Here is a 25144-nt window from a genome sequence, read left to right as displayed (position 1 = left end):
GGTATTTTGGACAAATATAAATAGACAAAGCTGTGTATTGCACATAATAATTGCTCAATGGGACAGTTTTAACTGTTCATGAGGTGAATGGCCTGAGGGAAAAACTGTTCCTGTGGATGATAGTTCTGGTGCTCAGTGCTCTGTAGCACCGGCCAGAAGGCAACAGTTCAAAAAGGTAGTGTGCTGGGTGAGTGGAGTCCACGGTGACTTTGCCAGCCCTTTTCCTCAATCTGGAAGTGTACAGTTCTTGAAGGGAGGGCAGAGGGCAACCATTAATCTGCTCAATAGTCCAAAATGCCCTTTGAAGTCTTCTGATGTCTGATTTCATGGCTGAACAAAACCAGAGGACAGTCTCAATGAATGCTGAGTAGAACTGTATCATCAGTGCCTGTGGCAGGTTGAACTTCCTCAACTGGCGAAGGAAGTACAATCTCTGCTGGGCGTTTTTACAATGGAGTCAATGTGGGTCTCCCACTACAGGTCCTGTGAGATGGTAGTGCCCAGGATTCTGAATGACTCCACTGATGCCACAGTGCTGTTCAGAATGGTGATATGGGTCGATGCTGAGGTGTTCACTAAAGTCCACTATAATCTCCATTGTTTTGAGCGTGTTCAGCTTCAGGTTGTTTTGACTCCACCAGTGAGCCTGCCGTTCAGCCTCTCTTCTGTATGCAGACTCATCGTCATCTTGGATGAGGCCAATGACATTAATGTTGTCTGCAAACTTCAGGAGATTGACAGAGGGTCCTTGGTGGTTCAGTCGTTGGTATACAAGGAGAATAGAAGTGGGGATAGCACACATCCCAGGGGGGCACCAGTGCTGATCATACAGGTGCTGGAAGTGAATTCCCCCAGTCTCACTAACTGCTGCCCCTGCGTCAGAAAGCTGGTGATCCACTGACAGATAGACGTGGGAACAGAGAGTTGGTGTAATTTAGTCTAGAGAATAGCTTGGATGATTGTGTTGAAAGCTGAACTGAAGTCAACAAAAAGGATCCTTGCATATGTCCCTGGTCTTACCAGATGTTGGAGGATATGATGCAATCCCATGTTGACTGCATCATCCACAGACCTGCTTGCTTGGTAAGCAAATTTAAGGGGATCTAGAAACGGTCCAGTGATATCCTTCAGGTGGACACCAGTCTCTCAAATAACTTCATGACCACAGATGTCAGGGCGATGGGTCTGTAGTCATTAAGTCCTGTGATTTTGGGTTTCTTTGGGCAGGAATGATAGTGGAGCGTTTGAAACAGAGTAATCTAAATTAACTAAAAGTTTAATGAAAATGGATCATGTAAATATTGGCTTTTTGTTTGCTTGTTTGGCTCTGAATTTCATTATGACATCACAGTCATGTTAAACACAACAATGAAAATGTAATAAAGGATACAATATGCACTTTTCAACATAATGCAGACAAATTGAACAGTGTCAGGTCAGGGCAGTGGCCTTTCATTTTAGAGGCACCTGCCACCAGCCATGTCAGTGACATGCAAGCTAGCAAGCTAGAAAATTGAACAGTTGTGCCAACATTTCACATTGCTGCCAACAGTTCTGAGAACCTAACAACAATACAGAGCTCTGAGGTGGCAATAAAGCCATTGGCAATGCCAAGGAGGAAAGAAATGAGAATCTAAAACAGCATTAGTTTCAATTCTTCAATATGCTTTTAATACCTTTGAATGCTGTGATGTTACTCCTGTTACTATATGGGAATTTCACTACATAAAAATTAGTAGAGCTCCTATAATAAAGACACAGATGTGTGCATTACTTCCCTCATAGTAGACTTCATCACTATTGCTGTGGTACAGCAATGCCACTTTACCTCACGACCTGCCATTTGCTTTTATATTGGCTGAGATGCTCATGCATGGTGAGTCATACAAGCTGCTCATGACAAATGGCAAAAAGTCACATTCCTATAAAGAATGTGCCTTTCTAATGTTTTAGATGCTGTTGATGCTTTATTGCTTATGAATTACTTTCAATTACACATGCCAATTCTTATGAACAATAAGGTAAATTTGTTGGTGTACAGTATGCAATGCATCTGAAAGAAAATTATGGATTAATTAATAGATTAATCCTTTTAAATGAAATGAAAGGAGATCCATTTTAATATCAGAACGGTTCAAAGTAAACATGTAATGTTACAGGAGAGTCAAAACTGGATGCTGGGCAAGTCATTAACACAGATTGTGGTACATGCTGCCAGCTGGCTTGAGTTACAAGGAGATTAGCTGGAATGCCTTGTTCTCATAAAATTATTTCTTCAAACTGCAGTCAAGACTAAACTTTAAAATGTCAAAATTAATAAATATTCTGTAATTATTCAATCATTCAATAAGTGTTTAATTTTTATTTTGTTTGCCATTGGACACAAAAGTACTTTCTGAATATGCTGCAGCTCAAAGAATACCATAAAATAAACCTCAAAAGCATTCATTTAATAAAAACATTTTGTGTGTTACAATAAAAGTGTTCAGATATCTCTTTGTGAGGAATATGCCCAAATTCAAGCCTTTTATTTGACAATCTTCATCCCCATCCACATTGATTTCAAAATGTAAAAAATGCTGCCACAAGAAGCATTACGACGGCAATGATGTCATATACAACATTTTGTGATGTATTTGTTTGAATGAGAACTGATCTGCCTCTTTTATTTTATATTTAGGTTTAGGGGTAAGGGTGGGATTAGCGGTTCTAAAATATATATACAACTAGATAGCAACAAACACTGAATTATACAACTAATATAATTCAAGAACAATTATTGAAAAATGGTTATGTTAAGGTGTAGAGATAGGGTTAAGGGATCTAAAAGACTGTACCTATAAAATAGTTTAAATGTACGAATATATTTATTAATTATAAATATATCTGTACAAATATATGTATAATGGTTTTACATTTCTGAAGATGAATATCTTGAATGTATATTCAAGTGTAATTTGTAAGTGTAATTGTACAAATTATTTAACTCTTTATTTTTTGTATCTTCAAATGGTTATTTTGCCTGATAGTCCATCTAAGATCTTTTCCCACCTCTTTGAATGAATGAATATATGTAAACATGTTTTAGATGCTGTCAAAATTCATCTATTCAAACATAAAAATATGTACATTTAAATGTTGTGAGCTTCGTCTAATAATGAGATCAGGCTGTGTGTACAGAACAAAACCAAAAAACAATTTTTAAACAGTTTTATTTAGGTTAGTTTTGAAGGCTGGCTTGCATTTTCAAATGACAAAGGATATCCTGTCACTGCAAGAACAACACTGTCGGTGCACTTCAGCTCTGGTTTCACACCACACCTATGACACATGACATCTGTTTCTTATACCTTGACATCATAAAAATTGTGAATATCTTTGACATGATTGTCATGTAAACAGGTTTCATACCACATCTTTATCTGGGCCCTCACAGCACTGACTGCAGACTGTGGAGGAGGAAATGATAACCCCCACAAGCTCTTTCTACAAGGGCCAGCATCCAATCAGAATGCCTGAAGTGACAGAATTGGGCCTGCACATTTATTATAAAGAGCGGAGAGCACTCACCATGTGGAAACCAATCCAAGCTATACAGACGGTGAGAACTACTGAAAAGACCAGCTTATCCAGCATGCAATTCCCATGCTGGTCTGTTTTATGCTGGTTAGTGCTGGTTTGGTACTGTTCTACATGGTGGACTATTATAGCCATGTTCATCTCTACCAAAATTTAGCTGGTGAAGCTGGTAGACCAGTATTTATTTTGTTTTTTGTTTTTCTTGTAATGCTGGTTAGCTAGAGAAGTATTGCTGGTTAAGGTAGTCCTAAAGAGTTAATGTTTTGTTTCAGGAGGGCAGGACAATGTTTTATTTATTTATTTAAACTTTTTTGTGAGATCATAACCTGATTAGGGGTTCATGGTTCCATAAACACAATGGCAAAATTAAATAAAGATTACTGATTAAGCGGTCTACCAAACAGAAATTAACTGCATTCTCTCATGTTAAAAGCACTCTCACAGTAATCAATGATTTACATCTTATCAAATGCCCGTATCACTAAAATGTGAATGACAGATGTTGAGTATTCTGTGATTTTCTGCATGCACATGTAACAGTAGCCAGCTGGTAGGTAGCTGTGCAGTGTGTAAACATCACTCTCCTGGCCTCAACAGGAACACTAGCAACTGACGCTAGAGGCTGTAGCATTTAGCCTCCTCATTAGCGCAGCCACCTTCCATGCCAGAGGCGCTGGTTCGAACCCTGCTCAGAGCAGGTCGAGCAGGACCGGTTACACACACATTCTGTCTGGACCTGATGATGAGCATCATGATTGCTTGGAATATCAAAGTGGTAGATTCTTATAAAGTTTATTTATTTTTTATCCTTATGAAGTTGGTATCTAGATTCAAGAAGTTTTTTTTTTCTTTTTCTTTGTTGCAGTGAGAGTGAAGAGCTGTCTCCTTTCTGCTTTATATCCAGCTGGGCTGTAGCGAGGTAATGATCAAAATTAATCAATCTGGTTGCACAAAATAAGAACTCTGCAGTTTTGCAGATGTACTTGCTCACGTAACACAATTATGTTGCCTCTTTTACTTCATAGCAAACAAAATTGCATTTGAGATTACACTACTTACTCATGACTACTATTGCATGAATCCCATGAAACCTGTCAAGAAAATATCCAGGTCTTATTTTAACCAAATATATATAAAATATTTTGAATGAAGAAGCCTATTTTAGGACCTTTAAGAATATTTTTTTATGTCATTATGTCTTTTTACGTCATTACTATTTGTGACACTGTTGTCATGGCAATTAAGCACATTGCCAATGCATAATGTCACAATGCAAAAAATCTGCCATTTTCTTAAAAATAAACTTTATTTATTATTATTATAATAATTTTTTTTCTGGATATGTTTATGAGAGATTCACCACATTATTTATACATACATATATATATATATATATATATATATATATATATATATATATATATATACACTCACCTAAAGGATTATTAGGAACACCATACTAATACTGTGTTTGACCCCCTTTCGCCTTCAGAACTGCCTTAATTCTACGTGGCATTGATTCAACAAGGTGCTGAAAGCATTCTTTAGAAATGTTGGCCCATATTGATAGGATAGCATCTTGCAGTTGATGGAGATTTGTGGGATGCACATCCAGGGCACGAAGCTCCTGTTCCACCACATCCCAAAGATGCTCTATTGGGTTGAGATCTGGTGACTGTGGGGGCCATTTTAGTACAGTGAACTCATTGTCATGTTCAAGAAACCAATTTGAAATGATTCGAGCTTTGTGACATGGTGCATTATCCTGCTGGAAGTAGCCATCAGAGGATGGGTACATGGTGGCCATCAAGGGATGGACATGGTCAGAAACAATGCTCAGGTAGGCCGTGGCATTTAAACGATGCCCAATTGGCACTAAGGGGCCTAAAGTGTGCCAAGAAAACATCCCCCACACCATTACACCACCACCACCAGCCTGCACAGTGGTAACAAGGCATGATGGATCCATGTTCTCATTCTGTTTACGCCAAATTCTGACTCTACCATCTGAATGTCTCAACAGAAATCGAGACTCATCAGACAGGCAACATTTTTCCAGTCTTCAACTGTCCAATTTTGGTGAGCTCTTGCAAATTGTAGCCTCTTTTTCCTATTTGTAGTGGAGATGAGTGGTACCCCGTGGGGTCTTCTGCTGTTGTAGCCCATCCGCCTCAAGGTTGTGCGTGTTGTGGCTTCACAAATGCTTTGCTGCATACCTCGGTTGTAACGAGTGGTTATTTCAGGCAAAGTTCATCAGCTTGAATCAGTCAGACCGTTTCAGGAGGGCAGAACAATGTTTTATTTATTTATTTAATTTTTTTTTGTGAGATCATAACCTGATTAGGGGTTCATGGTTACATAAACAAAATGGCAAAATTAAATAAAGATTACTGATTAAGCGGTCTACCAAACAGAAATGAACTGCATACTCTCATCTTAAAAGCACTCTCACAGTAATCTAGGATTTACATCTTATCAAATGCCTGTATCACTAAAATGTGAATGACAGATGTTGCAATTCTGCAGAAATATGCTGAGTTTTCTGTGATTTTCTGCATGCACTGACGCTTTTAGCCTCCTTGTTAGCGTATCTGCCACCAGTGCTGGAGACCCTGATTCGAATCCCGTTCGGAGAAGGTCAAGCAGATAAAGTGGTGCAGTGACCCAGATGGGAGTGAGGTTTAGGGGGGTGAGTGTAATGGTAGCCAGCTGGTAGGTAACTGTGCAGTGTGTAAACCTCACTCCTCTGGCTCAAGAGGTGCACCAGCGACTGACACTAGGGGCTATAGCCTTTAGACTCCTCGTTAGTGGGAACGCATCCCATGCCGGAGACACCGGCTTCAAATTCCGTTTGGAATAAGTCAAGCAGGACCGTTTACAGTGGTGCCGTGACCTGGATGGAAGTGAGGTTTAGGGGGTGAGTGTAACGGTAGCCAGCTGGTAGGTAGCTGTGCAGTGTGTAAACATCACTCTCCTGGCCTCAACAGGCACACTAGCAACTGACGCTAGAGGCTGTAGCATTTAGCCTCCTCGTTAGCGCAGCCACCTTCCAAGCCAGAGGCTCCGGTTCGAATCCTGCTCAGAGCAGGTCGAGCAGGACCGGTTACACACACATTCTGTCTGGACCTGATGATGAGCATCATGATAGCTTGGAATATCAAAATGGTAGATTTTTATGAAGTTGGTATCTATATTCAAAAAGTCTTTTTTTTTTTTATTATTACATACATTGCCAATGCATAATGTCACAATGCAACAAAAAAAATTATGGTCCTAAAAATAGACTTCAATTACTATTATTATTGTTATTATTATTTCTGGATATTTTTTGAGAGATTCACCACATTATTTAAAAAAAAAATAATAATAATAATATATATATTTTTTTTTAAATAATGTAGCGAATATATATATATATATATATATATATATATATATATATATATATATATAATTTGTCCAATTCTATAATTTGTCCAATTCTATAGGTGGATGTTTCAGCCGTCTCATTTTTTTCCAACCCATCTGTTTCTCTCTAATGAGAAAGTGAGCATTCATGTTTTACTACACAATCCAATTCATTAGTCTCAGTCCTCTATTGACAAGATAGACTACAATTACTCAAATTGTTCAACACAAATTAAATTTAAACATCCCTTAATCAATTAGCTTAGTGTGCATAATAATCTTTTATGACTGCTGTGATTGATTCATCATGGACACTAATTTGCTTTAATACAGCAATAATTCACTAGGTTTTCTGTTCTCCTATTGTTGCTATACCAGTCAACACTCTTTTGATAAAACCACCAAAATTATGAAATTAAATGATTTGAAAATTGTTTCATCATTTACTCTTTGCTTAATCAAATTTTTTTTATTTTGGAATGTGTTAGCTCGACGACGCACAAGGGTAAACTAACCTGCCATCTAGCTTATAAATTCTCTGCAGGGTTTTGACAGCACATTTAGTCTCGGCTGGCTTGGAACCTTGACCGAGTTGGTACTAAAAAAAGCACCAGGTACTATCACAGTGGAAAACCCCCCAAAAAGCAAGCAGAGTCGTGTTGAGCTGTACTGTGCTCTGGAAAAGCCCCATTAGTGTGAGGAATAGATCTAAATTAAAGTTATTCAATGATCAATCTTCCCACCCAGTAACAGTCAGATCATGACCTGCAATAATTTAAACAGAAACTGATTTTTGTTATTATTTAAACATAAAAATTGCCACCTCAAGAAGCGTTATGAAAGCTTTGATATCTGTGAGACTGTGAGGTGGGAATAAGTGCTCAAACAAATCTATATTACAGTGTAATTTAATTAAATTTACCTGCCAGTTACATTTTATATTGTTGCTAATTATTTATATTTAGCAATGGGGCATGAGCAGTTCTTTCTTAGAGCATGTAATTAAAAGGACTGGAAAATTTAATTTGAATGTCACTGACAGCTTTTGATGAAGTCAGTAATATGATTATGAGCATAAGTGGGTGTTTGAGAAATGTCAGATACACTATATGGCCTGTGTAGCGCATGTCCGGCCTTTAAAACGATTCTTTGTCATTCCGTAATCCAGCTTCTAATATAACACAGCTAAGCTTTGATTATATCAGTATTCTACTGGGTTATAATCAACTTAATGACTATGAACAGTCAGTAGCATCTTGTTGATTACCACCATGTAAACAGTACTTTATGCAGTACTTTTAAGTATGAGTCAAAACATGATATGAAATACTGGATAAAACATTGGATAGACGTGGCCTGAGTTTCCCGATAACGTTGTCTCTTAGCGCGCTACGAAGACTCTTAAGGTATAACTTAACTGAAGGTATACCATTTCTAGGTGTGTTCCTCGAACCATGCCTTAGGAAGCCGCTTAAGATGTATCTTCTTACGTGCGACGTTACCAGGTGCTGTCCGTGGCGATGGTGCTGAATTTGTTGATATCGATGGCTCGAGAATCAATTATTCTCTCGTGCTGGGGCTGCTTCACTGCGTTATGTGAGAAAGCGGTGTTCGTTTTAAAAGAAGCACTTCAGAAATAGTGGAAATTGCATTTATTTGGACTCATGGGATATTATAAAAAAAAAATTACAAATTGCAAACTAAATTAAACCCTGGATATTTTATATAATTTCGGAAAGAGTGCGTGAACGCACAACCTCGTGCTCAAACGTGTCATGCGTCTAACCCACTACTGAATTGGCCCATACAAAGCTGTCGTAGTGCGCTACCAGGCCACTTTGCCACCACGTCTGCAAACATCCCCTGTGGTCCACCACCACCTGGACATTGATGGCCGCGAAGCCCTTACGACAGATGAAGGCCTGGTTGAGCTGATGGGTTGGCTATGGGGATAAGTGTCACGTCGACAAGCCCTATTATTTGTGGTATACCGGCAATGGCATGGAAGCTTTGATCGCCTCCATCACTTCGTGCCTGGCGGAAGGCATGCGGATATAATCTGTGGCATGACGGAGCAGGATGTTTGTGACTGAACGAACGCACCGCCACACCGAGGTCTTAGGCTACTCAGTCCATATCCATCCCCAACCACCTCCAGAAAACTCCCCACTGCATAAAACGGAGAGCCGCAAGCAGCTGAATTTCGGGGCTGAGGGGTGGTTCCGTCGAGTTTGTCTTGACACATCCGGACTAATAAGATCTAAAAGCTGCTGAATTTGCTGTCGTGGCAGGCGAAATTTCTTTTGAATTGTATCTTCTGACATGGTAGCCAGGGGACTAAAGTTTTCGCGAATATAATAGTGCACATACACTAAATGGCTTCGCTGGACGGCACCGTCTTTGATTTAGCACAACTATTCGCTGTATCGCTGCAATAGTTTGACCAAATTCCCCACCACAGTCGTTCTCTTTAAATAGAGCGAATAAGCCTTTACTTTCGAATGGTTTGCCAGCTGATGTACCTTTGGATAATATAATTAAAAAGCTAACAACAATCAGTGTGATGACAATTTTATTATTTGCATGAAAACACTTGAATTAGCCTAATTGAACACTGGGTGTATTCAATTTAAAATAATATTCGTATAGACTAAGATGTAAAGAAGCTTTTTGCAGTGGTGCCCACTAGCGGAATGAACTGCCAACAGTGATAAGGTATAGCTAAGAGTGCTCCAGACCAACCTTCCGAAAGTATGACTTACAGAAGGTATACTTAACTAAGAACGTTTCGGGAAACACGTATTAACGATAAGGTACAGCTTAAGGTGTAACTTGAGAATGACGTAGCGTTAAGAAGGTTTCGGGAAACTCAGCCGTGGTTGTTGAGTGACTCTATCACACAAGTTACCAGTTACTAATGGTAGACAGAGGCAGTGTTTGAAAAACATGTTTGAAAACAGTCATTATTTCTCCAATTGTGTTTCGTGCCGCTAAAGGCCAGAAATGACACATTTCACCTTTAAGTTCAAAATAACCCTGAATATCCCTTTCCAAGAAGCTGGAATGAGGAAGACGGATAACTCAAAACCACAACCCAGTTCTCTCTCTCTCTCCTACTTTTTGTCCCATTTGCCCTTTATTCTTGTTGCTTGCTATTGCTGAAGATTACATTGATATTTAAAATAGTGTTTTGAAAACAGGATTGAATATTAATTCATACCGACACATCCTTCAAATATCCCTCTTTTAAATACCTCATCTCTCATCTCAGAGGTGCACATGCCAACTGGCTAGACACAAATGCCAGCTCATTGAATACCAGTGTATGGTGGGAGGAGCCATACAAACTGCATGCGAGTCATGATGTTGATCCTGTTCCCATCGCAATCACCTGGATGAGAGCGATCTTTACAATGAACATGATTTTTAATACTACAATAAATGTGATGCTCATTCTTGCTGACTGCCATTTAATGATTTTCCACTGGATGAGCTCATAGATACATGTACATCTTTAATTACTGAATGCTCTGCCAATGGTCTTTGGTATTTACAAAACTGTTTTTCCAGGATAAAACTATACACAGAGTATGTACTGTAAGTGTTTATAACATGCCTATCCGTAATTCTGCATGGGTATAAGTTTCAGTAGGTGCATCAGGCTGATGGTTAATTCGCCTCGCTTGCCTCGGAATTGAAGAAAACATCATCCCTGACATGCCTGTGGTGTACCATAGCTGCGTAGACTCAAAGGCTTCTTTCGCTCCATCGGGCCGAACTTGTTGCCAAACTGTTCTATCCTGTGCCGATCCGGGCCTGCCGGTCACTGTTACGGATTTGTTTTCCACTGTGGTGCTGAAAACAGACTTCGGATTTACAAAAGAAATACGTCAGTCTTTACCTATAATGCAAGAGTTTAAGGACTGTGTGAGAAGTGTGTTTACTTTGCACAAATAGTGTGCTTGGCCAGCTACAGAGAAAAAACTAGTAACCTTGGCAACTGACAAGTGACCAATCGTGAGTTGCGACATCACTACAGGCATTCATCCAGCATAGTTGAGCACAGTTGTCTAACTGTGCTGAGAATTCCAGACCGAGAACGGTTTAGAATCGTGCCATGCCTAATTGTGCCCAGGTGGAAAAGCTACTGTAACCATTCCTCACCATGCTCAGAACTGTTTGGCCCAATGGTGGAAAGAGACTAAAGAAGTCCATTCTATATATGACCGATTTCAACATACTATACACAAAATGCTTTAGTTGTGCAATTACTTTAAATGAGCTCTCCTGAGGACTGTACACACACACACACACACACACACACACATGCACGCACACACACACACACACACACACAATTATACAGTATAATGGATAGTTGGTGTTTTAGTTGACACCATATTCTATAATACCTTTTATTGGAATAATTAATCAGACCATAAGAGAGTCTTTACACATCCCATCCCAATAATTATTAAACTGCAGAACACTACCATTACATTTTCTGTAACCACACCTATCAAAGAGCTCTTACTATTATGTTGCTGATCCATTTGTGATGATGTATATAATAAAAATTGCACTACTAATGAATCTTTCTGTCTTGACCCTCCCAGAATGCTGCATGCAAACCATATAGCTATTGTTTATAGCATATAGCACTATATTAGCAAGCAATCATAAAGCTAAATGAGACAGTTGATGGTGGCAGATGTTAATGAGTATCCACTCTATGGTTTACCCTACATGTTTTCCTTAAAGTGCATGGAAATTTAACAAAACCTTGCATGCTTTCTCGTTAACTAAGACTGCATATTTTAGTCTTATGTCACAGAAGCCCTTCTAAAAAGAATGTATGTTCTTCAATGCATGTATGCACACACACACAAATACACATACAAACACACACACTTTGACATTTTGTGTTAAATTGCAAAGTGCCTTTATAACAATTACACATTGGCCAGTATGATGCTCTAGGTAAGTCTGCTGTTAATGAAGGGAAAGACAATTAAGTTAAGAGTAATTATTATTTAGATTTTGACCACAGGCAAGAGGGAACGAGATGTCACTTGTCTGAGTTTAGAATAATGGTGTCTCTATTTTAACAAACTGTAAAAAAACCCTGAGAGCTTTGCCGTGAAACACTTTAAACCTTTAGCACAATCTCCATGAGATATATTTATGCAGAAATACAGTACACAGGATAATAAATTATTTATTTAGCCCATTTTTTATAAAAACACCACATTCTATGTAGTTTTACATGAACTGTAATGACTAAGCTAAACTTATTTTTATGCTTTCTGTCACATTCACAAATGCAGCAAACAGATTTAAGCACTTGTTCAACATTATGATGTGCCAACTGTTTGTTAATTTTCCTAAGTGCAGCGCAACAGTAGGCCAACTATGTGTTTGATACTATTAATAATATGTTTCATTTGTAAAACAATGTTACAAGTGCATGGCTTTTGGTTTGACATTGACATTGACAATATGCATGCAGGAAATAAATATTTTCAGTAGATATTGTTTAGAATTCAACCAAATTACAAATGCAACAAATTACTTAATGCATACAAATGCATATTTGAAGTGTTAACCTTAGCGATAATCATTACACAATTATTACAATTAAATTCCATAAATCATAAAATAACAATAACAACAATATTTTTTAGTTATAATCATCTGACTACTGTACAAACACACAAATAAATATATATATATATATATATATATATATATATATATATATATATATATATATATATATATTGCTTTACCTGTTTGTATTTACAATTATTTAAAGTTTTTTATACCTTGTTGGATTAAAAGAGAGTCCTGATGTTCAAAATCAAAAGTTAAAGGATTACACTGTAAGGAATCCAAAATAAAGTTCAAGAATTGGTTATAACTTAAATATGTATCTGTGTTTATCAGACATATTTCAAACCAAATATTAAACAGCTAATAATATTATCAATGCACCTCAATACTATGATACCGTAATACCATAGTAATTGTTGTGACGGTTTTCATAATGTGAAAATTCATACCGTTACACCCCTAGTGTTCACCTAAATGTGAGTGTTTATGCATCATATGAATGTGCAAAGCTAACTAAAATAGCTATCAGTCAAATGTCTTCTGTGAATTCTTTGAAAAATTCCTATTCATAAAGTGCACTATGTGGCATTTATTATATAGGGAAAAGTGAATAAATTAACAGGTGAGCAATTTCGGATGCAGCCCATGTCCTCAGCATGTCAACATAATCAGCTGGCATTGAACACCTTAAATTAGCCACATCTTATCACTTGCTCCTGTGCAGTTTAGTTTTAGCCTGTAACCATGGCAACAGACTGCTTCTTCATAGATCTGCACTTTCTGATTGAAAGAGGGAGTAAGAAAGAAGAAAACACATGCAAACGAGGATCAGATTCCCACCCGCCACCTTATTGTGCCGCTATTGCTGATAGAAACTTGCACAGAATACAATAAATAGCCAGAGTGATGACATGATATTGTATTTGCCTCACGTTGCCTCTCAATTTTAGATTCATATTTTTCCACTTACAAGTGTCCACAGCACAAATGAGTAGGACTGTATGACAGTATATTCTATGACATGTTCGAAAAGTAGGTCCCACTTTATATTAAGTGTCCTTAACTACTATGTACTAACACTAAAATACATACAATACAATGAACTTATTCTGTAATTACACTGTTTCACACAATTCTCACATGATTCACATTTGCAGCTACTGAGGTTGAGGTACAGGTAGGTTTAGGGTAAGGGTTGGGGTAGGGTTATGTCTAGGATTAGGGTTTAAGGTTAACAGTGCAACTACCGATGTAACTAAATGAAGCAGGTACTTTTAATGAAAGTACAATACTACAACACGTATCTACTGTACATAATAAGTGCACTGTATCAAATTTTTAAGTACATAGTAGTTAAAGTGGGTCTGAAATGTGTTAATTGATTTTCATATATTTGCAGATATTAGTGGGCCATACTGCTTTACTTTAAATACTGGTCAAAGCAAGGAAGAAACATGGAGTAATGCAAAAAACGTGTCCCAAACAAACCAAAACAAAGATGATGCACACACATATCATCCTGCACTGATGCACTCAGGAACTATGTTAAACTTTAGTCACTATTTCCTGATGTTGCTTCAATAGAGGCCAAAGCAGAGACACATGCACAACATCTTCCATTGTCTGTTTATTCTGGATGAGACATGGGTCTCCCAGCCATCAGCAGCAATGGAATGGACGTGTTTATACTCAAAACAGCAAGATGCAGAATGGGGTTCTTCTTTTCAGAATTATAACTTGACAACAAGATGCATGATGATTAATTTACACCTACATCAGACGTCTCTGGTGTGTTGCGTCATAAACATAAAATGTTTAAGTCACTGTGTCAAGTTAAATATAGTTTAATACTCAATCTTGAGATCCCTTAGATCGCATTTGCGCTCCTTTGAGTGTTTTGAACGCAAGAACGTGACGCATGTTTGTGTTGTTCTGCCTACTGAAGTGTTTTCTTCACTGTATAAACTGCGCGTTGCTCATACAGCTGAAATTTCACTTACTGCCCTCTGGAGTTAACAGGTGGTACTACAAGGTTGCATTTCTCAGCAATCTTCCTTATTATGGTCCGTGGGCATGCGATTAATTGTGTTAAATGTAAAATTACATTTTTTTTTAAAGCATTATTTTTTGTAAAATGAATCGCACTGAATTAACGCATTAAATCGACAGCCCTAGTTGTTACCTGTGACTGATGCTGAATAGATCTGAAAGCCTTAAGTGATGTTAATAAAAGGCATGTAATGCATAAATCATAATGAAATAAAAAATCATGGCCTCTCTCAGTCAAGAGGTTGTAGTGCTTCACTGACAGCATGTATATAGTTAAATGTTTAAAAAAAACACTTTTATTCATTATGTGTAGGCCAAAGGGTATCTTACAGCATATGTTCATTGTTTTATAGGGTTAGTTCACCCAAAATGAAAATTATGTCATCTTTTACTCACTTTCAAGTTATAACCTTCTTTCTTCTAAGGAACATAGAAGGACATTTTTGGTAGAATGACAGCCCTACGTCAACATTGACATCTTTTGTATGGACAAATATGCAATGAAAGTGAATAGTAACTGAGACTCACATACTGCCTATAATCTCCCAACTGTCTGCACTCAAGAAAGAAAGTAATGTGGGTTTGGAACAACAGGAGAAGTTGATTAGATGATGACAAAAGTTTAAAAGTTTCATTTTGGGTGAAAAATGGCATCTAGGGTCAATCTGGTCTTTGATCAAAAACTGCAACAAGTGACATTTACTGCAGATACAGTAAACAACTTTTTCCATACTTTGGTTTATCTATCTTCCTCCTACTGCTGGAAAAGATGCCACATTTATGGTTCTCATGGGGAGTGCTTCCTCTGCAAATCCAGTCAAGCGGACCACAAACATCACGCAAGGCAATCGGAACATCACAGTACAGATAAGAAGATGTCTACACTAATGAATCACTGCTGCTTTAACATGAGCTATAGATTGATGTGATTGAACTTTAGATTGAGAGCTTGTATTATTGTCATATCATCAACCCATTGTAACACTGAAATCCTCTGTGGAGTGCAATTCCCAAGTGAATGTGATCAGTCAAGCTGCAAAGCAGTAATCTGACATTTAACATAAATAAGAGCACAGAAGTAAAGATGTATCTTTTTGTCAGGCAGAAAGAAAGGGCAAGGACTGTAATTTATGGTAATTTATGACAAAGCTTAGAAAGTAGACAAAGTGTTTGACAAAATACAAGTACTTATAAACCCAGCAATTGTTCTGAATCCCACCTACACACATCAAGACAACCCAGTTTCTTTGAACAAAGAAATTGGTGCAAAAGCAATGTGTATATGTGTGTGAGCGAGACAGAGAAATAGAGACCCTCACCCTTTACTGCATTCTGACCTCCCCATCATAAAGATCACAGTTAACCAAAGTCATTCTGTGCCCTTCAAAATTCAACAATTCTGAACACTATTAAATTCCTCAATGAAGAATGATATAGAAATGCTTAAAGAGTAACTGTCCAACTGAGAACTGATTCAAACAGTGATCTGAGATGTGTCTTGACTAATACTGAAACGATTGTTTCAACATATACCATTGTGTAGCATTGTTACAGTAGCTATTGTACATGCTGAAAGGTCAGCCGGTCACCTCACATTGCATGGATTCCTCAGGGCATTGAATAGAGAACAGGTCACATCACACAGGACTTGGCTACACCCAAAGCCTTAAAGATTATAAATACCAAGAACTAAAAGATACAATGGAGCAAACAACTTCATAGGGCAAGAGAAAGTGAGACATATTCATAAAGTAGGCTATATTATATAAAGGAAACAATACAATGGACAGATAAGACCAAAAGAAAAAGAATGGATGCTAATTCTGTTTGAGATTTTATATCTGCTGGTTACAGTCAACAAATGTATTTCCTCTGTGAATATTCAGTTCTGACTGAATTATGTCATTAAGTGATTTCTCAGTCCTGTCAATCAAAATACATTCAAATACACTCATAGGTGAATTGACAGGATTAGATCACAGACACATCATTGCTTTTGGGTCTGCGCCCTGGCAAGGAGTTTCCATTCGTATTAAATGATCTCCAGCTCATATAAATGTGATTTATTCTGGCTATAATTTAAACCAGTAAGCAGACTACCAGAAATACTGCTGAAATACTGCAAAAGACTTGTGTGCTCCCAGCACTGATGTCTGTATTTCCCATTAGAAGCTGATACTGCTCCAGCGTCTAGTTTTCACAAAAGCCACAGCCTCTCTAGATTGTCAGACAGTAGGAATTCACCGCAGGTCATGATATGCCTTCCATTATTTTACTGGTTTAGACACTATCCATGAATGCATAAGTATCTCTATAGCTCTGAATATGACTTAAGTTCTGACTTAAGATCCCCTGGGGGATGAATAATGTTATGCCTATTGGTCTGTCCGTTCAGCTGTCTATCTTATTTTCTACTCTAAGGCCAATTTTAATCCTGAAGTGTGTAATTTCTACACCATAAGCATCACCAAATTTAATTGCAAGAATAATGGTTGTTTTCAAACAGGTTTTCTGAACCCTCACACCATCTTTCATTGGTCAAAAAAATAGATAAACTCACCCCAAACGATGGGTTTTATGAGAGAAAAAGATTGAAATGTAACTATTTTGTCCTAACATGGATTTTGGTGAGAGCAGGCCAAAATGTAACTCCTTGTACTTTCTCTGTACTTGCATCAAGCATGAAAAACTGTTGTAAGCCCGTTTATCGGTCCAATGACGGTCTCCAATAATACGGGTGAAGGTCTCTGCGCGTTACAGTCTTTCTTGTACACAACACAACAATATTAAATGAAATACATTTTCTCTTATGTATTATCTCGTTATTTCATCTGACTCCATAAATGAAAAAGGTTTTTAATGATATCTGAGTATCATTAAAAGTGAGCGAATGTTTGATTATTCCTTTAACTCTTTAATTGTACTTTACCCGCTTCGATTAAGAAACTATGTCGCTTTGAGGTCCTCGCGTGTTTTCTCTACACCGCGGGTCTCACGATCACAAGCGGCCAGTATTGGATCATCAAACAGAGGTAATTGCTATATACCTGAGATCGGTCACGCTCACGTATACACAATCAAAGATACTTCAGTATAGCCCCATGGAATTGCATACACTTGAATGTAACTTAACGCTTTCTTCAGTAGAGGTCACGGCCACTATTACAGATGTAAGTTGACCAACATAACTTCTCTTATAATAGCTTTGGATTGGCCATGCATGGTTTCCCACGTACACTTATCTGGAGAAACATCAAATTAAAACAGAGGTAAGACACCCAGATTTAGATTGGTCAAGCAGCGTTTGCTGTTCTAAACGGAAATTCCCTTTTGTCTTTGCAAACCAAGTACACTTGAATCGATGCCAAATATTAGTCGTCACTAATCTGACGCAGACTTGCAGTAACATACGAATCGTTTAATCTGTTTGGGAAACACAATGTCAGAGTCAGTCAGAATAAAATCAAATGTTGACAATTTATTGACCAGGTAACATAATCAATTCATCAATTCCAATTAGACATTGATAAGTCAAAGTTAGACATTTTATCAAAACATAAGAAATACGAATTGCAATCACCTGAAATAAACTACAAACAGTAAACTGTTTGGGATCGTCTGATTACAGAGAGCCCTGAGCAATGTGTCGCCTCTCCTTAAATACCCAGATAATTCAATATGTTTACCAAATGGTGGTGTCTGTCATTATAATTAGATTTTGGTCCCCTGTTGAGGGGGTTCCTGTAGATTAACATACAGGAGGTATGGAGGATCTGGGGGAGGGCACACCTTTAAGGGGCACACCAAATTTCACATATTTTATAACTTCTTTTAGCTTTTCATTATGGCTGGGAGGATGAGACCAGTTTACCAGGCGCACTGAGAGACTTTAAATGATACCAAACATGTTATAGTTACTTTTTGTACACACTTCACATTGCATAGGTTTTTAGTGAGCTTTAAGTGAGGAGGAGGAGTAAGATGAAGATACTTTAGAAGGGAGGTGTTAGCTGCACAGTATGTTGCATCTCGGATGTTGCTGTTACATCTGCGAGAGAGAGTTCAGATGTTAATTCTCATGAGAGCCTTTTGTTTTCTCGAGGGGTAGCCCAGACTCACTGGCACCCGCCTTACACTGTAATCAAACTTCAAATATATGATCACGGTAGACCGCAGATGTTAAGATTTATAGTGAAAATGTTGTTACATTTTGGTCTGTTCCCACCCAAACCCGATCATATCGCTCAGAAGCCACTCAAGTTGTATGGATTACCTTTATGCTGCCTTTATCTTGAAAGTGTTGGACCCCATTGATTTGAATTGTATGGATAAAGACAACTCATACAGTTTCTCCATTAAAATATCTTCATTTGTGTTCTGCAGAAGAAAGTCATACGAGTTTAAGACGGCATAAATGTGAACTATTCCTTTAAATGAACATTCCTCTTAATGTTTTAGCAGAAATATGGCTATTAGCATACAAAAAAGTGCTAAACTAATTTGCAGATCTTAGATTACTCATAGCTTAGTCACCATCCACGCTTCATATATTGAATATGTGATTTTCAAAGACATTCTTATGATATTCTTGCTTTGGGACCAAGGTATGTAAATACTGCTGAGGAATAAAACCCTGCTGGGTTCAATGTGTGCCCAAAATGACACAAGAACCAGTGGAAGGATTTCAAGAGGAAGGCTCTTATACTGCACCAGAGAAATCGCTCACTGCATCAAAATCCACTGCTGTGATTGTATGAGAAAGCAGATTTGTTTTCAACCAAAATAAACGAAAACCTCAGTCACAGAATGGGGAATGAAAAACAGGAAAAAGTGAGGTGGTTCAAACCAAACTAAACTCGCATCTCTTCTGAGGACTGTTTGTTATTCTTTTGAAAATATAAAACGGCACATCACAGAAAGGTAAAGAAAGGAAAATAGGTCAATTTTCACAGATTTGGCCAGGTTTGAGAATATGTTGTCTGCTTTTTACATTTTCACTTGGCCATTCCACACAGGAAACAGTGAAGGAAAGGGGAAACATACCCATAATCACTTCTTCCATAAGGGAACAATGTCTTCTCCAGTCCTTTAGCACCAATACACAAAAGCACCAAAAAAAAAAAAAGAATTGCACCAGCTAGGTCAGATTATACATATAGATAGTAAGCATTTCAAATCAACATGTTGCTTCCGAATGTTAATTGATTTAATTGTCTGAATTACTTACAGGTAAACAGTTTGATGTCACATTCATCCACTGTTTGTTGTGCTTATTTGGAGTCCAGCAGCATCCCTAAACCTTTCCCTACCGCTAAACATAACCCATACCACAAAGATTAAAAAATTTAAACTTTGTAAAATTATTAAATATACCGCAACTTAAAAGTTCTCTTGAATAGAATCATACCGCCATATCACTAGGTGTTGACAGTGAGGAGAAATGTAATGAAAATGAAGAGGAGAAGAAGCTAGTGGTATGCTAAGCTAATAGGCTAAACCATTAGCTTGTAAGCTTACTGAGAATACCAAACAGAGACATTTTTAAATTAACCATTTATTGCTTCAGTTTATTAATATGATACATTTTAGTAAAGTAATTCTTTGTTCTATTTGCAAAGTTAAGACAGCAAGAATCATTCAGCAATTGCATAGGATTTTAATAGTTCTTTTAGCCAATTCAGTCGCTTTTTGATCCAAGAGGGGTGTTACTTGGAGTGGATGTGTCATGTAGTGTCTGTTCCTTGTCTTGCAGGACACAGACAGAGACCCTTGGCTCACACGGGCCTTAACATTCAACAACACTTCCAGCTTCAGCCACTGGGGACAGTGGTTCGAATTTTGGTAAGCACAGACTGATTTCGGTAGAGCTGAAACGATTAGTCGACGTTAATGACAACGACAAAAATAAAATATTGTCTACAAATATGTTCATTGTCGAATAGTCATTTGACCTCATTTAATGTAACATGAGATCACATTAAACTCTAATGATGATGCGTGAGAGCAGCACGGCAGTTCGCGTCTGACTGAGGAGAGGAAGAATTACACAGCCCACAGTCCAGATGCACTCTAAACGTTCCAAACAGCTTCAAGTGATGTAGATCACAAAGTATGAGGGAATTATACTCGTTGTGGAGTAAGTGGAGCTGGAGCTGCCACTCCGCTGAAGCAAAACTTGCGTGTCGAGTGTTTTTAAAGGAGACACCCCGAGGATACATCTTAAATGCAGTTATATTTAAGATACATTCTCTTAAAGCAAATCTAAATTTCTTATATGTTGCTTAAATTTACAGTTGAAGTCAGAAGTTTACATACACTTAGGTTGAAGTCATTAGACCTAATTTTTTAACAACTCCACAGATTTCATAATAGCAAATTATAGTTTTGGCAAACCATTTAGGATAGGCTAATTGGGTAATCTGAGTCAATTGGAGATGTACCAGTGGATGTATTTTAAGGCCTACCTTCAAGCTCAGTGTCTCTTTGCTTGACATCATGGGAAAATCAAAAGAATTTAGCCAAGAAAATTCCTGAATGTACCACGTTCATCTGTACAAACAATAGTGCGCAAGTATAAACACCATGGGACTATGCAGCCATCATATCGCTCAGGAAGGAGACACATTATGTCTCCTAGAGATGAATGTAGTTTGGTGCGAAAAGTGCAAATCAATCCCAGAACAACAGCAAAGGACCTTGTGAAGATGCTGGAGGAAACAAGTATATCTATCTATATCTATACAAATGTCTATATCTATATCGATATAACCTGATAGGCTGCTCAGCAAGAAAGAAGCCACTGCTCAAAAACCACCATGAAAAAGCATGTGTGAGCAAGGAGGCCTACAAACCCGACACAGTTACACCAGTTTTGTCTGAAGGAATGGGCCAAAATTACAGCAACTTATTGTGAGAAGTTTGTGGAAGGCTACCCAAAACAATTTAAATGCAATACTACCAAATGCTAACAAAGTGTTATGTAAACTTCTGACCTACTGGGAATGTGATGAAAGAAATAAAAGGTGAAATAAATTATTCTCTCTACTATTATTCTGACATTCTTAAAATAAAGTAGGGATCCTAACTGACCTAAGACAGGGAATGTTTTTACGATTAAATGTCAGGAATTGTGAAAAATGTATTTGGCTAAGGTGTACATAAATTTGTACATAATTCTTGTTTTAAGAAATTTTAGACTACTTTAAATGAAAAACGTCACGGTTACTGATGTAACCTCCATTCCCTGATGGAGGGAACAAGACGTTGTGTCGATGAGTTGACACTAGGGGTTCACCCTTGGGAGCCCAGACACCTCTGATCTTTGAGAAAAGGCCAATGAGAATTGGCATGTGGAATTTGCATGCCACTCCCCCAGACATACGGGTATAAAAGGAGTGCCGATGCAAACACACACTCGGGTTTCGCACTGAGGAGCCGAGCCAAAGACCTGGCCATTTCAACGGTTGGTTCAGTGTTGTGGCAAGAGGGACACAACGTCTCGCTTCACTCCATCAGGGGCAGCGGCGAGCCTCTCGGAAGGCTAAGGAAGAAGAACGTCCAGGATTCACACTTTTTTTGCAAACGCAACTGGGAAAAGAGCACACGTCTTCGCCTCAAGGGAGGGGAAAGGCGTATTGCACATGTGGTACACCCAGTCAGCTGACCCGAACTTACCTGTTTGTGTCACCTGATAACACATGGGACGAAACTGGCTCAACCCTGAGCTTATAAAACCTTGCAAAGGTGTTAGGTGTTGCCCAGCCTGCTCTACATATGTCTGCTAGAGAGGCGCTGCGGGACAATGCCCAGGAAGCCGCGATACCCCTGGTAGAATGGGCTTACTCTTTTCCCAGTTGAACCGAAGCCTGAAGCGGCTGAATGTCAACTATATATACTATATATATATATATATATATATATACAAATGTGTATTTTATATATACATGTATTTTTTCACTTGGATATAATTCTGCGAGTGCAGTAAAGACAAAATGTATGTATATTCAAGATATATTCTCTAAAAGCAAGTCTAAATATCTTATATGCTGCTTCTCAGGTGAATGCATATTTTTTAAAGGATTTTTAGATATTTTAAAATATTTTTAATATTATATTCAACATTTACAGATAAAAAAAGAATTATTCTGCAGTATAGCTGCTAAAGAAAATGTACATTGTTTTAAATGAGTTTTAAATATTTTTATTGGAAAACAAGCCAAAACAAATCATAAACATATTTTTTTGCAGTGTACAGTATAATGGGGTGAAGACTCTCTCACCTTTCTGTTCACTTCAATCCATCCTTAACTCACAAAAAACAAACTCTCTCTTATTAATAAAGCTGTGTATTGCCAATTTTCTTCACGATAAGAAATGCACAATGAAACATATATTATGCTTCAATAAGTCGCGAGCCATCGCATTATAATCTAGCTTTACCAGGTGCGGGTGCGAGGGAAGAGCGTCCCAGTGACAGAGCGTGTATCAGCCAGGTGCAGTTTCAATCTCTCCCCCTTAGATCGGGACATTAACACAACTCATAGAAGAGGTGCTGACTGCACAGAGAAATGCTAGCGTTGGAGTTTGGAGTTAATTACATGACCTGCTTCCAAATTATTTTAACTTTAATAAACCTATAACGCATTTACATCTATAACTGCATTTTAGATGTAACACGGGGCGGGGTGTTTCCTTTAAAGAGCTCTGACTCCACTTATTACACAACGAGAGTGCTTCTGTGTTTACTTCTTTGGTATTATTGTATAATTCCCTTGTACTTTGTGATGTACATCACCTGCAGCAGTGCTGCTCTCCCACGCCATCATTAGTTTAATGTGATCTCATCTTATGTTAAATTATATCAGACGACTATTCGACAATGAACATTTTTGTAGACAATTTTTTATTGTCGACATTGTCGATAACATCGACTAATCGTTTCAGCCCTACTTATAAGTAAATATTATTTATGATTGTTTGTTATCTTTACGATGAATAAGGAATTATATTTATCCTTAAATTTATCCTAATACTAGACCTTGTCATATTTATTTGCTAATTTGAGTAAAAATTACAGGTAAATAAAATAAGTAAATTTTACTTAACATTTCAAAGCGGGTATTTAAACCATGAATAATTAATGAGCTTTCATAGTTTAACTGTTTGCAAGTTAATTTGCTTGTTTTTTGTGTTACATTTGGTAACTTCTTATATATATATATAAATAAATATCTGTTGATTGTTACCCTCATTGTGTTTTGTGCACAAGACAGATCTTGTTTCTATCACCATTAAAACCAAGGTGATGTTGTCTAATAGATTCCATAGCAGTCCCTGTGGAAGTCATCTGTGTGTCATGTTGTACGTGACTAAGAATGTTAAAAAATGAATTGAAATGCTAGTACAGTTTTAGTAGCATTGCTTAATTCAGTGCTACTTTGGTTGAGTAAAATGTACAAACAAATAGTGAGTAAAATTTACTTGAAACAGAGAATTGCAAAGGAAATTTAACATGATAATTTCTTACTGAAGCCACCAGGAATTGCGTATAGCCTTTACTAGAATATATGCTCTGTAAAACTGCTAGCAATTTCTGCGTGGAAAATGTTTCCTAGTTTTGTGTATTTTAAGTAAACCCCGCTCCAATATTTTTTCGGTGCCTCCCTTTCATAGACTTGAGCATGCCACACATTTGCACTTGTACCCTTACACAAAAACACATGCAGACACTAGAGGCACAGGTTGACCTTTTAAATGGAAATCTGTAGTAGGACATGGCAGTGGCCTAGGAGACAGCATTCCAGCTTTAAGTCACTGAACCCCATAAACCCAAACTCATGTTCTGCTCATTAGAGCAACCAAAAGTCAGTGAAGGGAGAGCGAGATCAGTGTGGTGGGAAGGCAGGGCAGTCTCACTAAAACAGAGACGCTTGTCAGTATTATCAAAGGCCCCCACACAAGTGGAGAATGTTTGGTGGAGGAAGCAAACAGAATTTATCTCTCATGTGACTGTGCATATATTAGAGGGGACAGACCATCAGCAGGCACCATGAATGAGAACTTCAACAAAGTCTGTCTTTCTTCAGCACAAACAAGTGTTGTCATTTTTCATATTCCAAGTATAACTGGTAAACAGTGCACGGAGTGAGATCCCAAGAACAGCAGTGCTTTTCAGCGCTACTGATTATATGCGTCTTAGGTCCGGTTCTTGGCACCCAAGATAAGAACTGGACGTTGTGTGCCCAGAAACAATGTATTCAATATAACCGTGTTGAAGGTGCTGTGATTGATATTGTTGCAGGTTGTCTTTACATCTGTGCTGCAGTTTGATTAGTGATGAGTAGTGAGTTTTTCTGAGCGTAAGCAACCTCTTCCTCTGCCATGTGTGTATAAAAAGAAAAGAAAGGAGAAAAAAAACAGGATGTGGGGACCTCTGGTTTTCCCTGTCTTTGGAAAACATTTTTTTTTTAGGTCAATCCATTGCTCATCCCAGATA

The 25144-nt window shown here is 37.8% G+C and overlaps 1 protein-coding gene across 1 annotated transcript in view; it reads right to left on the bottom strand.

Moving 5' to 3' along the window:
• Positions 1-25144, bottom strand: part of gpm6ab (glycoprotein M6Ab) — a 98371-nt gene that overhangs the window by 72541 nt on the left and 686 nt on the right. The gene's annotated exons all lie outside the window — the stretch shown is intronic.

The sequence above is a fragment of the Xyrauchen texanus genome, chromosome 5 (genome assembly GCF_025860055.1).
Source record: "Xyrauchen texanus isolate HMW12.3.18 chromosome 5, RBS_HiC_50CHRs, whole genome shotgun sequence".
Lineage (NCBI taxonomy): Eukaryota > Metazoa > Chordata > Actinopteri > Cypriniformes > Catostomidae > Xyrauchen > Xyrauchen texanus.
The sequence above is the reverse complement of the archived record's forward strand: the minus strand, read 5'-3'. Positions and strand labels throughout refer to the sequence as shown.